The sequence below is a fragment of the Crinia signifera genome, chromosome 3 (assembly GCF_055691185.1).
Source record: "Crinia signifera chromosome 3, ASM5569118v1, whole genome shotgun sequence".
NCBI classification, from domain to species: Eukaryota; Metazoa; Chordata; class Amphibia; order Anura; family Myobatrachidae; genus Crinia; species Crinia signifera.
This window is the reverse complement of record NC_139219.1, coordinates 4,762,376-4,779,937: the sequence shown is the minus strand read 5'-3', so window position 1 is coordinate 4,779,937 and position 17,562 is coordinate 4,762,376. Positions and strand designations below refer to the sequence as shown.

At 46.8% G+C, this 17,562-nt stretch overlaps 1 protein-coding gene across 2 annotated transcripts in view; it reads right to left on the bottom strand.

Annotated features, from left to right (window-relative positions):
* ESRRG (estrogen related receptor gamma) overlaps positions 1-17,562 on the bottom strand; it is a 705,684-nt gene that overhangs the window by 310,184 nt on the left and 377,938 nt on the right. The gene's annotated exons all lie outside the window — the stretch shown is intronic.

Here is a 17,562-nt window from a genome sequence, read left to right as displayed (position 1 = left end):
ATTATCGGCCCACAATATAAGAGGCTTCGACTCGATCAGTTCTAGTTAGTTCTAATCTTACCAAAGAATAACAGTATAGAGTTTATCGTGATTGACTTTTCTTTGTACCAATGTACAGATATCAGTATACAAGACCTTCCCGACATGTGAAACGGGGTTCGGTGTCATTTACCTACAATCAAAATCCCGACGGTCAAAATACAGACAAGATCAAAATACTTACATCTAAAATATAGACAGGTCAAAAATTAGACACATATTTTTCATATTTTTTTGGGTCTGTATGTTGACATAGGTCGACATGAACCCCGTGCTTCGGGCACGGTGCCTCGCTGCGCCCGTCACACTATTATATACCCCCTCCGTGTCCACTGGGATGGTAAAGTATGTACAAGTCGGTTTCAATGAAAAAATATAATTTCGGTAATTTGACCTTGTCGGTATTTTGACCGTTTGCTTGTAGGTAAATTGACCGCATCCCGTGAAATGTGGACATACAGTAAGTGGCCCAGGTGTGCACAGAAATGGCCACATTCCGGTGACACCCCACCTACTATCTCCTAAACTCTACTGAGCACTATCCAGGTACACAAATCAGGACTTTGGCGTTATGACGTCATCAAGTTAGCACCTTCTCTTATTTATACCTGTCCGGCCGTATTTCCCAGGGGCTGCCCAAGAGGAATGGGTTGTTTCCTGTAGTCTGTTGATTACCCCACACTGCCACCTTCCCTAGGGGCCACACCTATAATAGTACGCAAGGGCTCAGGAGACATTGCTGGTCTGCACTATTAGTGTCCGGGACCAGGACTAATGACAGGGAGAGTGACTGGGGGTCTCGCTAATCGAAAGGCCCCCACATGCTTAAGCGATTTGTGCTGATTTCACTTGATTCTGACGGATCGGGATGAGAAATTGGGTCAAGTTGGCCAAAATCGTATGTGTTTGACATCCCATCTGATCCGATGTGCGGTCCCGTGTACACTGGAGTCATAGGTCGGACCTACCTGCATGACCAGACGTGGGGAACGGGGTAACATGCTGTTACGCCGGGTTGTTGTGGATCCACGGCGGTGGAGGGCCTCGGCACGGAAGAGAGTGGAGGCGAGAGGATGGCCGGTTTAATATACTGACGTCTCATGCAAGGAGTCCTTTGGAATTTGGCGTGACTTCCAGGCAGAGGCGCGGAGTCTAACTGGGTGGCGGTTTTCGCCAGGGACCCCCGCAAGGGGATTTGGACTTCGCGGCGTCCACCCAGCAGGTCGCGGCCCTCTTATGGAAGCTTCCAAGGACTTGCGTATGTCTCCGGAACAGGACAGATGGTAACGTAACTTAGGCGCACACTTGGCGGTATAATGAAAACTCAGGATGCTCACTTGGCAGGAATAACGGAACTCAGGAACCCACTCGGGTATAACGAAACTCAGGAAGCTCACTTGGCAGGAATAACGGAACTCAGGAACACGCTTGGGTATAACGAAACTCAGGAAGCTCACTTGGCAGGAATAACGGAACTCAGGAATACACTTGGGTATAATGAAACTCAGGAGGCTCACTTGGCAGAACTCAGGAACACACTTGGGAATAACAGAACTGGAAGAGGCACTCAGGAGGGGACAGGAATCCCACAGGATACGCAGAGAACTCACAGGGCACACTGGCTGTCAGGCACAGACTGACCACAGTCAGAAGTAGCAGCAGCACTGAGGTTTAGGCAGCCCTGCCTTTTATTCCCCTGCCCTGTGACGTCATGGGCCCAACCTCCATAGGAGGTTATATCAGACCCTGCCCCTAATCAATGCTGCCACAACCAAGATGGCGGCGTCCTTCCCGGGAGCCGGCCACGGACCTAGCCGGACCCCCGGGGGAATCGCCCCCAAGCCTGGAGGTAGCTGGGGCAGCGGGGACCGAGAGGGAGAGAGCGCGCCGCTGCCGGGACTGGTAAGCACTCTTGCGTGCCCCAGGTACCCGGCGCGATAGTCTGCAGACGGCGCGGCGCGAGCCCCTGCCGGGAGCGCGGCCGCGCCGGGACCTGACAGTACCCCCTCCTTTAAGAGTGGACCCTGGACACTTATCGGGGTTGTTCTTCCAGAATTTTTCAACCAGTCGTGGAGCATGGACATTAGAGGAGTCGATCCAGGCCCTTTCTTCTGGACCGTATCCTTTCCAGTCCACCAGGAATTGTAGTTTCCCTTGATGTCGTCTGGCATCAAGAATCTGTTTCACTTCAAATTCGACGTCACGCTTGACTCTTACTGCAGAATTCCTCGGTGGATTTTTCTGAAACTGGTTGAGGACTAAAGGTTTTACGAGAGAGACATGGAATGTATCAGAGATCCGTAGGGAAGACGGGAGTTTTAGACGGACAGCCACTGGGCTGATCACCTTCGAAATGGCATATGGGCCGATGTACCGTGGGGCCAATTTCATGGAAGGTACTTTGAACCGCATGTGTCGGGTTGAGAGCCACACTCGGTCACCTACTTTATAGAGTGGGGCAGCACTTCTTCTCCGGTCAGCGATGATTTTGTACCTACTGGAGGCTTGCTGTAACGCCTTCTGGACATTCCTCCATATATTTGAAAAAAATCTAACTGAAGATTGGACTGCTGGTAGTTCAGTACCAGGGAGCTTGGAGAAGTCTGGTACACGAGGGTGACGCCCATACACCGTGAAAAAAGGTGTGGTTTGGCTGGAAGAATGGTAAGTGTTATTATGGGCAAACTCTGCCCAGGGTAATAGCTCTAGCCAGTTATCTTGGGATGAGGACAGGTAGAGTCGGATAAATTTTTCCAAGTCCTGGTTTACCCTCTCAGTTTGCCCGTTTGTCTGGGGGTGATATGCCGTTGAAAAGTTCAGGGAAATTTGAAAGGCTGAGCACAGAGATCTCCAGAAACGGGCCACGAACTGTACACCCCGATCCGAGATGATTTCAGATGGCAATCCATGTAACCGGAATACTTGGGCGATGAAGAGACGAGCCAATGTTGGAGCACTTGGGAGGCCCTTTAACGGAATAAAATGGGCCATCTTCGAAAATCGGTCGACCACGACCCATATTGTGTTGTACCCATTAGCGGAAGGAAGGTCTGTGATGAAATCCATCGATATGTGGGACCAAGGTCTTGATGGTATGGGAAGCGGTTGGAGTTTCCCTGCTGGAGACTGGCGCGGGGATTTATGTTGGGCACATACGGGACAGGAGGAAACGAAATTGTGGACGTCCGACCTCATCGAGGACCACCAATATTTTCTTTGTAGAAATTCTAACATCTTTCTTGCCCCTGGATGTCCAGAAAACTTAGAAGAGTGAGCCCACTGTAATAATTCTTTGCGAATTTCTGGATTCACATAGGTCTTTCCTCGGGGAATACTGATTATCCTGGTGGCAGCAAACACTAAAGGGTCCAAGATAGGATAGGGCTGTTCTTCATCTGCGTCCGAAGAGCAAGAACGGGACAATGCGTCGGCCTTGACGTTCTGAGATCCGGGACGGAAGCATAACTTGAAATCGAAGCGAGTGAAGAACATTGCCCATCTTGCCAGTCGGGGGTTTAGACATTGGGCATTCCTGAGATATAGTAAATTTTTATGGTCTGTAAAAACTTGGATCGGAAATTGCGCCCCCTCTAGGAGATACCGCCATTCTTCAAGCGCTAACTTGATGGCTAAGAGTTCCTGCTCCCCTATAGCGTAATTTCTCTCGGCTGATGAGAATTTCCGAGAGAAAAATCCACAAGGATGAGTTACACCATCTTCATATACTTGGGACAGGATCGCCCCAACTGCCTCGGAGGAAGCATCTACCTCCAATATGAATGGTCTAGAGAGATCTGGCTGATGGAGAACCGGGGCGGTAATGAAGGCTTGTTTCAGTTGCTGAAAGGCGGACAATGCTTCAGGAGGCCACACTGCAGGATTGGCGGACTTCTTCGTCAGGGCCGTGATGGGTGCCACGATGGTGGAGAACCCTCGGATGAACTTCCGATAATAATTGGCGAACCCTACAAAACGTTGAACCGCCCGAAGTGTAGTAGGTTGGGACCAATGCCGAATGGCTTGAACCTTTTCCGGGTCCATCTGTAAACCTTGCCCAGAAATGATATAACCTAGAAAGGGGACCGATGTTTGTTCAAAGATGCACTTCTCGAGTTTACAGTATAGGTGGTTCTTACGGAGACGTTGAAGGACCTCCTGTACTTGCATCCGATGAGACGCTAAGTCCTGTGAAAAAATAAGAATATCGTCCAGGTAGACCACGACTGAATGATATAACAGGTCTCGGAAGATTTCATTGACAAAGTTTTGGAAAACTGCAGGGGCGTTGCTTAGACCAAAGGGCATGACCAAGTACTCGTAGTGGCCATCCCTGGTATTAAAGGCCGTTTTCCATTCGTCTCCTTTACGTATACGAATGAGGTTATAGGCCCCTCTTAAGTCCAGCTTGGAGAAGATAACCGCTCCTTTAATTCGATCAAATAATTCCGGGATCAACGGTAACGGGTACTTGTTTTTGATCGTCACTTCATTTAGACCTCGATAATCGATACAGGGTCTTAAAGTCCCATCTTTCTTCTTAACGAAAAAAAAACCCGCTCCGGCCGGAGAGGAAGAAGGTCGAATGAACCCTTTCTGTAAGTTCTCGGAAATGTAATCGCTCATAGCTTGTGTCTCGGGAATTGATAGAGGGTAGATTCGACCCCGTGGAGGCATCTTGCCTGGGAGTAATTCAATGGGACAGTCCCATTCCCGGTGTGGTGGGAGAATATCCGCTGCTTGTTTGCTAAAGACATCGGCAAAGGACGAATAAGCATGCGGTATCTGAAACTTCTTATCGGTTCCCGAGGATCTCAAAGGAGTCACTTTAGCCAGGCATTTACTAACGCATGGCGACCCCCAGGCCAAGATCTGCATCGTGGGCCAATCGATTTGAGGATTATGTCTCTGTAGCCAGGGAAGACCTAGGACCACTGCAGACGTGGCTCGAGGGATCACCAAAAATTCTATTTCCTCCCGGTGTAAGGCCCCAATGCTCAGGGGTAAGGGTGTCGTGCAGGATAGAATTAGACCACCCGGAATGTAACTCCCATCGACTGCAGTCAGACGCATTGGTTTTGCAATATTTTTAATGGGCACAGAATGCAACTCAACAAAAGAAGATGAAATAAAATTCCCCGCAGCTCCGGAGTCTAGAAGAGCCTGGGTCGTCAACGTCTGACCTGCGAAACAAAGTTGGATTTGAATAATGGAGTCAGATGATACAGAGGGGGTAGAGAGTTGTCCCAATCTTACCTCTCTATTCTTGCCTTGGGCTACCGGATTGGGACGGAGAGAGCACTGGGCGACTTGATGCCCGGAATCTCCACAATACAAGCATAGTCTTTCCTGGAAGCGGCGCTGACGCTCTTGGGGTGTGAGCCGGGCTCGGTTTATTTGCATGGGCTCGTCTGATGGAGGTGAGGTTGATACTTGGAGTAGTGGAGGAATGGGACCTCTGTAGCGATCTCCTCTGGCCTTCTCTGCCTGACGTTCTCTGTACCTCATGTCGATCTTATTACAGAGAGAGATAAGATCCACCAGTGTGGCCGGCAGGTCCCGAGATACCAGGTCATCTTTCAATCTGTCGGAAAGACCGCTCCAGAAAGCGGACACCAAGGCTTCTTCGTTCCAGGCGACTTCTGAAGCTAAGGTCTGAAATTGGACGACGTACTGTGCCACAGAGCGATTTCCCTGCCTCAGGCGCATGATTTCTTGGGCCGCCGAGGTAGAACGACCAGGCTCGTCGAAAATCCGTCGAAATTGGATTATGAAGTCCTCATAATTTGACAAGAGTGGGTCGTTCCTCTCCCAAAGGGGAGACACCCAATCTAGAGCTGCTCCTGACAAGAGGGACACGATGTAGGCTACCCTGGATTTATTGGTGGGAAAACTGGAGGCCAACAGAGAGAACTGTACGTCACATTGATTGAGAAACCCTCTACACAATTTAGGGGTCCCATCAAATTTACTGGGCGCAGACAGATGTAAATGTCCGGGGGGAGGTGCTGGCAAGCTCACCAGTCGAACCGGATCTGGAGTAGGCGGAACAGGAACCTCACGGGAGACAGAGGCTTGCATAACCTCCTGACGGTGGGCGATATCTTGAAGACCTTGGGTGAGGTGTCCTTGCGAAACCTCTAGGCCCTCTAGACGGGCCACAATCCTTTGTAGTAACTCCGTGTTGAAGTCAGCCCCCGCTGTGGACTCCATTTGGCTGCTGCTAACTGTTACGCCGGGTTGTTGTGGATCCACGGCGGTGGAGGGCCTCGGCACGGAAGAGAGTGGAGGCGAGAGGATGGCCGGTTTAATATACTGACGTCTCATGCAAGGAGTCCTTTGGAATTTGGCGTGACTTCCAGGCAGAGGCGCGGAGTCTAACTGGGTGGCGGTTTTCGCCAGGGACCCCCGCAAGGGGATTTGGACTTCGCGGCGTCCACCCAGCAGGTCGCGGCCCTCTTATGGAAGCTTCCAAGGACTTGCGTATGTCTCCGGAACAGGACAGATGGTAACGTAACTTAGGCGCACACTTGGCGGTATAATGAAAACTCAGGATGCTCACTTGGCAGGAATAACGGAACTCAGGAACCCACTCGGGTATAACGAAACTCAGGAAGCTCACTTGGCAGGAATAACGGAACTCAGGAACACGCTTGGGTATAACGAAACTCAGGAAGCTCACTTGGCAGGAATAACGGAACTCAGGAATACACTTGGGTATAATGAAACTCAGGAGGCTCACTTGGCAGAACTCAGGAACACACTTGGGAATAACAGAACTGGAAGAGGCACTCAGGAGGGGACAGGAATCCCACAGGATACGCAGAGAACTCACAGGGCACACTGGCTGTCAGGCACAGACTGACCACAGTCAGAAGTAGCAGCAGCACTGAGGTTTAGGCAGCCCTGCCTTTTATTCCCCTGCCCTGTGACGTCATGGGCCCAACCTCCATAGGAGGTTATATCAGACCCTGCCCCTAATCAATGCTGCCACAACCAAGATGGCGGCGTCCTTCCCGGGAGCCGGCCACGGACCTAGCCGGACCCCCGGGGGAATCGCCCCCAAGCCTGGAGGTAGCTGGGGCAGCGGGGACCGAGAGGGAGAGAGCGCGCCGCTGCCGGGACTGGTAAGCACTCTTGCGTGCCCCAGGTACCCGGCGCGATAGTCTGCAGACGGCGCGGCGCGAGCCCCTGCCGGGAGCGCGGCCGCGCCGGGACCTGACACATGCATTACGTCACATGCGAAGGACCACATGTGATAAAGATCCCAGATGGCTCAAGGGTGATTGGATGGCTCCGCAGCCTAACCCTAGCCTTCCTACATCACAGTCTATACATTACCTAAATAACCCGCCCTGCACCCTAACAGCCTAACCCCAACATCCTCCTCTGCAGCCTAACCTTAACCTCTGTACCCCACCAGCCTAACCCTCCTTCTACTGTAAGTGCCTAATCCTTCCAATCTCCCCTCAGCCTAAACCTCACCCTCCCTGCAGCGTAACCCTAACACCCTCCTCTGCAGCCTAACCTTAACCTCTGTACCCCACCACCTGAACCTAACCTTGCAGACTAACCCTCTTCCTAAGTGCCTAACCATCCCTCCCTACAACCTAACCTCCCCCCGCAGCCTAACCCTAATTCGCCTAAAACTAACCCTCCAGCCTAATGCTAACCCGCCCCACATACTTCTGCATACATACGCTTATAGTCGGTATTCCGGCATCATCGGTATTCCGGTGCCGGTCTGGTGGCCGCAAGTTGAGATGCCGGTGTGGCTCCAACTGTTTCTCTATTTACTCCTGGATGATCCAGCACTTTCTTATCTAAGACTGAGCTGATCATCTTCCCACCCTCCCGCATAACACCTGACCATCTCTCATCCTAACCTTCCGTATATGGTCACTCCCCCTTAGAATGTAAGCTCTCACAAGCAGGGCCCTCTCTCCTCGTGTGCTCTTCTCCTCCTCTTCTCTCTCTCTATATACAGTATACATAAATATATATATATATATCTGCTAGTGATTGCTTTAGTGTCCTGTCCCCTGATGCAAGTATATTTATTTGCCATGTTCTTGTCCTAAATTGTCTTGTTTTGTAATTCGTTATGTGTTTTTTGCTCATTTACTGTATGTATTGTTACCTTTGTGTCACCATATAAATAAATGATAATAATAATATCCTCCTGCTACGCCAAGTGTGTCGCTAGAACACGCTGCATGTGTCTAATTCACATCACAAATGAAGCAAAGGTACAATGCATGGGTGCCCTGACTTCTGGTGCTGCCACTTCATGTAGCCACTTCGTAGCGGAGGTACGAGAATTGCTAACCATGGCGGCAGGGGCAGATTGGGATGCAAAACCAGGCCAGAAAATTTCTGGATGCAGCCCTCATGGAGGCGGGGTATGTTCAGGGGGTGGGGACTGTTAACCTATTACAGTCCAATTATTTTTTATTTTTTTTTGCAATTCAAACAGTCTGGTTTAAATGTTTAAATTAATTGTATTTTTTTTTATATTCAAAAATGGTCTCCATTGAATGTTGAAAGGTGTTAATGTTTTTATGTGGATCTGCTTCTAACCTCTGTACCCCACCACCTGAACCTAACCTTGCAGACTAACCCTCTTCCTATGAGCCTGTTGAGCCTGACTAGACGTTGGACCTGAAAGGGTTAAAGGGGCAGGAAACCCCACCTCATAGGGCCCGGTTCTGAGTGTCTTCACCTGCAGTTGTGTCCTTATGCTAATTCCATTACAGTACCCTTCCCTGGTGTCATGGGCAGATTGGGAATTTAAAGTGGACCCTGGAAAATTTCCAAAAAGTGGCCCCCTTACCCATCCATATTGCCAGCCTAACACCTTCTGCCCCAGAATACACCCACACAAGCATGCCACCTTCTACCCACTAACGCACCCATGCCACCAGCCTGTCATCCACTACCCTCTCCTGGACATAGGCAGCAACAATGGTGCACCGGTGAAAATTCCTGGTGGATTTAATTGCGTGGCGGTGCATCTACATGTCAGCCCTGGGGGAGGAGGACACATAAATGCAGCTGAAACAGCCCAAAAAACAACCTGCCTCCCCAGCACTTCCCAGCTGCGCCATTTATAATTTAGCGCAGATTATTTTCTGTACGTCTTGTGTAAACCTCGATTTTATCCTGATTTTTAACTAAAATGAATTGCGTCTAACGGCAGCCATCAATAGCAGCAGATAATGTAAATATAACGTGTGGTATTAGGCGGAATTTGCACCTAAATGACAGTGAACTCTATCTGAACAGAGCTCTTTGTGATGATGCCAAATACGACAGCTTATGTTCTGTAAGCTACACGCACCAAAGTGGCCATTTGGGCTGTTTCCTGGCTGCAACGTCCCATTTCAATCTGCAAACTGCCACTTCTCAGCGTATAAAACCTGGAAATAACACATCAACAACGTATCGCGCAAACGGCTTCTCGCTCTTTATAACGCGGCTGTAGGAACCCGGCAGAAAATACCAGCTGAATAAAATTGAAAATAAAAATACCAGGCAAAATCAGTTAAGCTCCAATTTAGCTAATTACATTCTCCCTCCCCCCACAGGAGATATAATTACATGAAACAAAACAAATAGAGTCCAAAAAACGAGGAGAGGAATTAAAGTCATCTCAGAAGAGAACAAAGCGAGAGGAAAATCTCTGTGTTCTTTGTAACTTGCGCTGTTACTCGGGCGCCCACTGAGATGAGTGGGGCGTTTGGCGAGAGGCAATACTCGCCCATAAACAAGAACACATAGAAAAGATGTTTCTGTAAAAACAAAGCAGAAAACACAAGAAGAAATAATTGCAGTAGTTGTTTAAAGCCATTTCTGGCCGCTATTAGTTTTCATTAAGCTGTCAGAACGCCATTATATCCTCATTTAGACTGGGGCTTCTAATGCGCACTTGAAGATAACACAAGTCTTGTTTTTCTGTTTGAGGTTCCGGCTTTGCTCCGCTCAAACCATAAGTGCTCAGAGCTTTGACGTGATTAATAGCCAAGCATCTCCATTTAAATACAGCCCGTGTTTCCAATCTTCTATCACTGCCTGCTTTCCTCCGCGCTACCCAGCGGCTCATACAAATCACACAATGCCTCTATCATCCACTCGGGTTCTTGTTTAACCACTGGATTCCTACATAGTCCACCTGTCAATCCATGGGTACCCCGAGGATAAGTCAATAGGGCAGATTGCCAACTTCAAATGGTCGACATGATAGTGATTGACATTCATTTATTCTCTGCATTTGTTTTTGCAGTTTTTACAGGTTTTTTTTAAGTTTTTATATTTCACCATCCACAGTTTGGAACAGGAATCAGATTGGAAACCTTGCTTGAAGCGAGTCATTCGAGGGGACGTGTTACCCTAATTGGGTTAATATATGCTTAAATCTACAGAAAAACACAAAACCTTTTTTTATGTGTCAATCATTTCCACGTTGATCGTTTCGTCATGTCGACCTTTTCTAAATGTCAATAACAAGCATGTTGACCACTTGGGGTTTCCTTAGACACTGTTCTTCTGAACCAGAATAGTGGCAATCTTTTATCTTGAGGATGGTGCGCAGAAATCAGAACCATGCTCAGTCTAATCGTTGCCCAATACACACGGGTCATGGCCAGTCATTAGTAAGAGAAGCAGCCCACGGCCTAGAGGACTGTGCGCAATGGGCCACGTTCAGTGTCTGCCCATTACCCCCATCTTCAGCCCAATCTCATGTAAACGCCATGCCTGATGTCTTTCCTACAGACCTGTCCCAACAAGGCTCCAGGTCATTGGCTGCAACTATTCATATACAGGTTGAGTATCCCGTATCCAAAATGCTCGGGACCAGGAGAATTTTGGATAACGGATTATTCCGTATTTCGGAATATTTTAATATTTCAATGATGTATTTTGAAGTATCTTGCATTTATGCTGTATAAACACATAATATACACACAAATATATTTTATTACCACATAAAATACACACAAACATATTTTAATTGTTCAAAAAACAAGGTTTCAAAACGTGAAACAAAATGTGTGTACTATCTCAGCACTGAATTTAAATGCCAAGCAATCATTGTCTTGCACATATATAGTGCCAGTTACATATCATGTCCCCAGTACTGCTGTTACATATGTCCCCAGTGAGTTTTTAGCAAAAAAAAAATTTTTTTTCACTTTCTGGAATGTCCGTATTTCGGAATAATTCGGATAACGGATATTCGGATACGGGATACTCGACCTGTAATACTATTATTTATTATCTGTTTATGCCATGCCTACAAAGTGCTTTCCAGGAACGGAGCTTACAGCACCTCTCACCTGTGCTGGCATACACTGGTGGAGAGGTGCTCCATCCGACAGGGAAGCAAGAGCGTCTCACACACACGTGCATCCACTGCACTCGGGGGCAGAATCCTTGCCTGTCTCCGCTTCAGGGAGGGGGGTATGGGAGGTCGGCGGGGACCAGCGTGGAGCTCTGTCGGAACGGTGCATGCGAGCATCTCATGCGTGTGTCCCCTTCCGGCGGATAGCGGGGGCTGGCAGTTGCCGATTATATTGCCAGCTGAATGAGACGCGCTCCACCTGTACATTCTAAATACCCTCGTCTAAGCCCATCCGAGGTGCTAACCTGTCCGGACCACCAGAGAGAACCGAGTGGTGCAAATCTAGTTCATTGACTGCAGAGAGATACCAGAACCCGCTTATCGCCTGTCCAGCAGGTGCTGTGTCCTGAGCTCCTGCGGGCCCTACACACGTACCGACGGGTGTAGGGAGAGTGTTCTGAGCAACACTCAGAATGCTCAGGTCTCTCAGCGCACAGCGCTGCTGAGTGAGGTGTCAGGGGCAGTGGCCCCCACTGATTAATAGCCCGTGTGCAGGTTATTAATTGTCGGAAGATACAGACCCACATGGCCGCGCATTTAAATCGCTGTGTGACCTACTCATAGACTGATTGTCAGCCATTTTCTGAGCGGATTAGTGAAATAATGTAAAATCGTTCAGAAAATGCTGGAATATGGCTCCGTGTGTGGGGCCCATCAGTCTGTTCGGCTGCCAGACGGGGTCCCGACAGTCATTAACGCGATGTTGGGATCCCGACTGTTAAAACACAGACGGCCGTCGGCTATTTTCCCTCGTGGGGGTCCACGACCCCCATAGAGGGAGAATAGAATAGGTGGCGAGCCTAGCTCGCCACCGTGCCCGCAGCGTGGCAAGCGTAGCGAGCGCAGCGAGCCCGCAAGGGGCTTTGTTGCGCTGGCCACGCTGTCTGAGACCAGGCAGTCGGGATCCTGACGTCGGGATAATGACTGTCGGGATCCCGACTGTCGGTGAATCATACCACACCCGTCTGTTCTCCTTGGTCATTCCGGTATTTACAGCCACTGATTCCTGCTTCATTCCAAGCCCGTTATTCTTCAGTCTGTTTCAGTATATCCATATGATCTGTAGATCTAGTCTGCTTCTGTAAATCCACAGTCTACTAATGTCCTCATCTCTGCACACCTGTTATTGGTCATTGTTACACGTATACTGTTATTGGTCATTGTTACACGTATACTGTTATTAGTCATTGTTACACGTATAATGTTATTGGTCATTGTTACACGTATACTGTTATTGGTCATTGTTACATGTATACTGTTATTGGTCATTGTTACACGTATACTGTTATTAGTCATTGTTACACGTATACTGTTATTGGTCATTGTTACACGTATACTGTTATTGGTCATTGTTACACGTATACTGTTATTGGTCATTGTTACACGTATACTGTTATTAGTCATTGTTACACGTATACTGTTATTGGTCATTGTTACACGTATACTGTTATTGGTCATTGTTACACGTATACTGTTATTGGTCATTGTTACACGTATACTGTTATTGGTCATTGTTACACGTATACTGTTATTGGTCATTGTTACACGTATACTGTTATTGGTCATTGTTACACGTATACTGTTATTGGTCATTGTTACATGTATACTGTTATTGGTCATTGTTACATGTATACTGTTATTGGTCATTGTTACACGTATACTGTTATTGGTCATTGTTACACGTATACTGTTATTGGTCATTGTTACACGTATACTGTTATTATTCATTGTTACACGTATACTGTTATTATTCACTGTTACACGTATACTGTTATTGGTCATTGTTACACGTATACTGTTATTATTCATTGTTACACGTATACTGTTATTGGTCATTGTTACACGTATACTGTTATTGGTCATTGTTACACGTATACTGTTATTATTCATTGTTACATGTATACTGTTATTGGTCATTGTTACATGTATACTGTTATTGGTCATTGTTACACGTATACTGTTATTGGTCATTGTTACATGTATACTGTTATTGGTCATTGTTACACGTATACTGTTATTGGTCATTGTTACACGTATACTGTTATTGGTCATTGTTACATGTATACTGTTATTGGTCATTGTTACACGTATACTGTTATTGGTCATTGTTACACGTATACTGTTATTGGTCATTGTTACACGTATACTGTTATTGGTCATTGTTACACGTATACTGTTATTGGTCATTGTTACATGTATACTGTTATTGGTCATTGTTACACGTATACTGTTATTGGTCATTGTTACACGTATACTGTTATTGGTCATTGTTACACGTATACTGTTATTGGTCATTGTTACATGTATACTGTTATTGGTCATTGTTACACGTATACTGTTATTATTCATTGTTACACGTATACTGTTATTGGTCATTGTTACACGTATACTGTTATTATTCATTGTTACATGTATACTGTTATTGGTCATTGTTACATGTATACTGTTATTGGTCATTGTTACACGTATACTGTTATTGGTCATTGTTACACGTATACTGTTATTGCAAGTCCAGTCCAGTCTTGGCCTACCCAGACATATACATTGCTATATCAATGCAAACTTACTAAACATATTCAGCTATTGAACTTTGTTTATGAATAACCTCTATTCGTCCTGCAAGACTTCATCTTCCTTTGCTGTCACTTTGGTCACTAAAGCCACACATCGGATCCATAAAACAATCCAGATCTGATAACCTGCCATGTATTTATGTTAGAAGACAATTAAACTAATGTTATGTATCATAATTGTGGGACCTAGGTGCAACAGAACTCATGTCCTCAGTGCTCTGGGACAATAATGTGATCCATTGTACCATCTTCCTACCCAGTGATAACTGGTATAGGCAGCCATATCCACCTACAAGCAGCCCAATACAGACATACTGTAAGTGTAGCCCCATACCCACAATACAGACATACTGTAAGGGTTACCCCTATATCCACAATACAGACATACTGTAAGTGTAGCCCCATATCCACAATACAGACATACTGTAAGTGTAGCCCCATACCCACAATACAGACATACTGTAAGGGTTACCCCTATATCCACAATACAGACATACTGTAAGTGTAGCCCCATATCCACAATACAGACATACTGTAAGTGTAGCCCCATACCCACAATACAGACATACTGTAAGTGTAGCCCCATACCCACAATACAGACATACTGTAAGTGTAGCCCCATATCCACAATACAGACATACTGTAAGTGTAGCCCCATATCCACAATACAGACATACTGTAAGCAGAGCCGGCCCTAGCCTAAATGACGCCCTAGGCAAGATTTTGGCTGGTGCACCCTAGCACCACCACTAGATCCGCCTCTGACCCTGCTCCCCTTTCCCAGCACCATCAACCCTCATCATAGTAGTCATCATTTTGGTGCTCCTACCCGCAATATTTTAAATAGAAACAGTGCACACATTTGGTGCGCAGCCCAAACAGGGGTGTGTTCTTGCTGGGAAGGGGCATGGCCACACAATTTTACCCCCAATTCAAATTATGCAACACAGTAGTGCAACTTTATTCACATTATATCATGTGATGGTGTCCCTTATTCACGTTACATCACACTGTAGTACCACTTTACCTTATATACATTACTCCTTACATTATTCACATTATACCCTTAGAAAAAAATCCTGAGAAAATATTGTATTTTAACCACCTCCATGGCCACACTGCAACCCAGCACAAAGCAGTGTGTGCTGGGCAGAGGAAAGAGCTGCAGCTGCTGCTGTCACTTAAGTGGAGGGGGCCCGGGGCCCCCACTGGGCCCTCCCATCAGACTTTGGCGTGGGTAATTTGGACCCCCTACCCCTTTCTCTCTGCACCCCTGATAATACCACACAGTAATGCCCCTTACACATGACACACATTATTAATGTCCTTATAACCATAATGCCCCTTACACATTATGCCAACCTTTATTAATGCCCTTCATACACATAATGCCCCTTACACATAAGTTGCACATTATTAATGCCCTTATACACATGACACACATAATGCCTGTTACACATGTCACACATTATTAATGCATTTATACATGACACACATAATGCCCCTTACACATATGCCGAACACTATTGCACAACCAACCCACCCGCAGACAGCACTCGCACGGCCGCTAACACTGTGACCTCTGCCTCTGCTTGGATACAGATGTTTCCTCATACATCTTGCCTCAATAGGCCATGCAGCTCCTGGCCAGTTCTGCTAATGTTGGGCCCCTTTTTTGCTGAAAATTCATCTTATTTGCATTGTTATGTGACCAGGACACACAAGGAGCTTCCGATGATTAAAATGATATGGGGCATGCCTATATTCTGTGTATGACTGTGGCTGTACCTGCATACAGAATGCTATGTTACAGTGATTTCCATGAATACACTATTTCATATGCATATACAGCCTCACTCACACACAGAATATAGGCATGCTGCATATCATTTTAATCAGCAGAACCTGCTGGTGCCCCTAGGCATTCCAAATGCCCTAGGCAATTGCCTAGTTTGCCTATGCCTAAGGCCGGCCCTGACTGTAAGTGTAGCCCCACACCCACAATACAGACATACTGTAAGTGTAGCCCCACACCCACAATACAGACATACTGTAAGTGTAGCCCCATACCCACAATACAGACATACTGTAAGTGTAGCCCCACACCCACAATACAGACATACTGTAAGTGTAGCCCCACACCCACAATACAGACATACCGTAAGTGTAGCCCCATACCCACAATACAGTCATACTGTAAGTGTAGCCCCATACCCACAATACAGACATACTGTAAGTGTAGCCCCACACCCACAATACAGACATACTCTAAGTGTAGCCCTATACCCACAATACAGACATACTGTAAGTGTAGCCCCATACCCACAATACAGACATACTGTAAGTGTAGCCCCATACCCACAATACAGACATACTGTAGCCCCATACCCACAATACAGACATACTGTAACTGTAGCCCCATACCCAACACACATATGTTCTATAGCATTTAATATATACTAGTTATCCCCCTGCACTATAACAGTAATGGTGCCTTTTTATTTATATAAGAATCATTTATAGTAGTTAATTCATTCCACTCTGTTGTGTGATTGGGGAGCACTTAATGTCAATGGGAAGATCTGAAGACACATTAAACATTTTAAAACACATTCTCATCTCTACTTACAGAAAAGCCCCTTATCCAGGATATCCTGAAGCTGTGACCCAGAGATCACCCAATCAGGAGTATCTGTGACATCACCCAACCAGGAGTATCTGTGACATCACCCAACCAGGAGTATCTGTAACATCACCCAACCAGGAGTATCTGTGACATCACCCAACCAGGAGTATCTGTGACATCACCCACCAGGGGTATATGTGACATCACCCACCAGGGGTATATGTGACATCACCCAATCAGGAGTATCTGTGATATCACCCACCAGGAGTATCTGTGACATCACCCAATCAGGAGTATCTGTGACATCACCCACCAGGGGTATATGTGACATCACCCACCAGGAGTATCTGTGACATCACCCAAACAGGAGTATCTGTGACATCACCCAATCAGGAGTATCTGTGACATCACCCAATCAGGAGTATCTGTGACATCACCCACCAGGAGTATCTGTGACATCACCCAATCAGGAGTATCTGTGACATCACCCACCAGGAGTATCTGTTACATCACCCAATCAGGAGTATCTGTGACATCACCCACCAGGAGTATCTGTGACATCACCCAATCAGGAGTATCTGTGACATCACCCAACCAGTAGTATCTGTGACATTACCCAACCAGGAGTATCTGTGACATCACCCAACCAGAAGTATCTGTGACATCACTCAACCAGGAGTATCTGGCTTCCTGGGTTGTGTCACTATAGCCCGTCTCCATGGACACATATGTACTAACACAAGCAGAAAGGCAGCTATGGGATCCATGCAGGCATTATTGCCAGTTAGAGAATTCGCAAACTGAGCGATTATCGAATGACGGCAAACGCATATCAGCATACCATGCACATGTGCCAGGAAGAAGTAGCGACTGAAAACATTCATGGATTGGACAGGCAGAAGTCCAACTCAACTGAAGGTACAAAA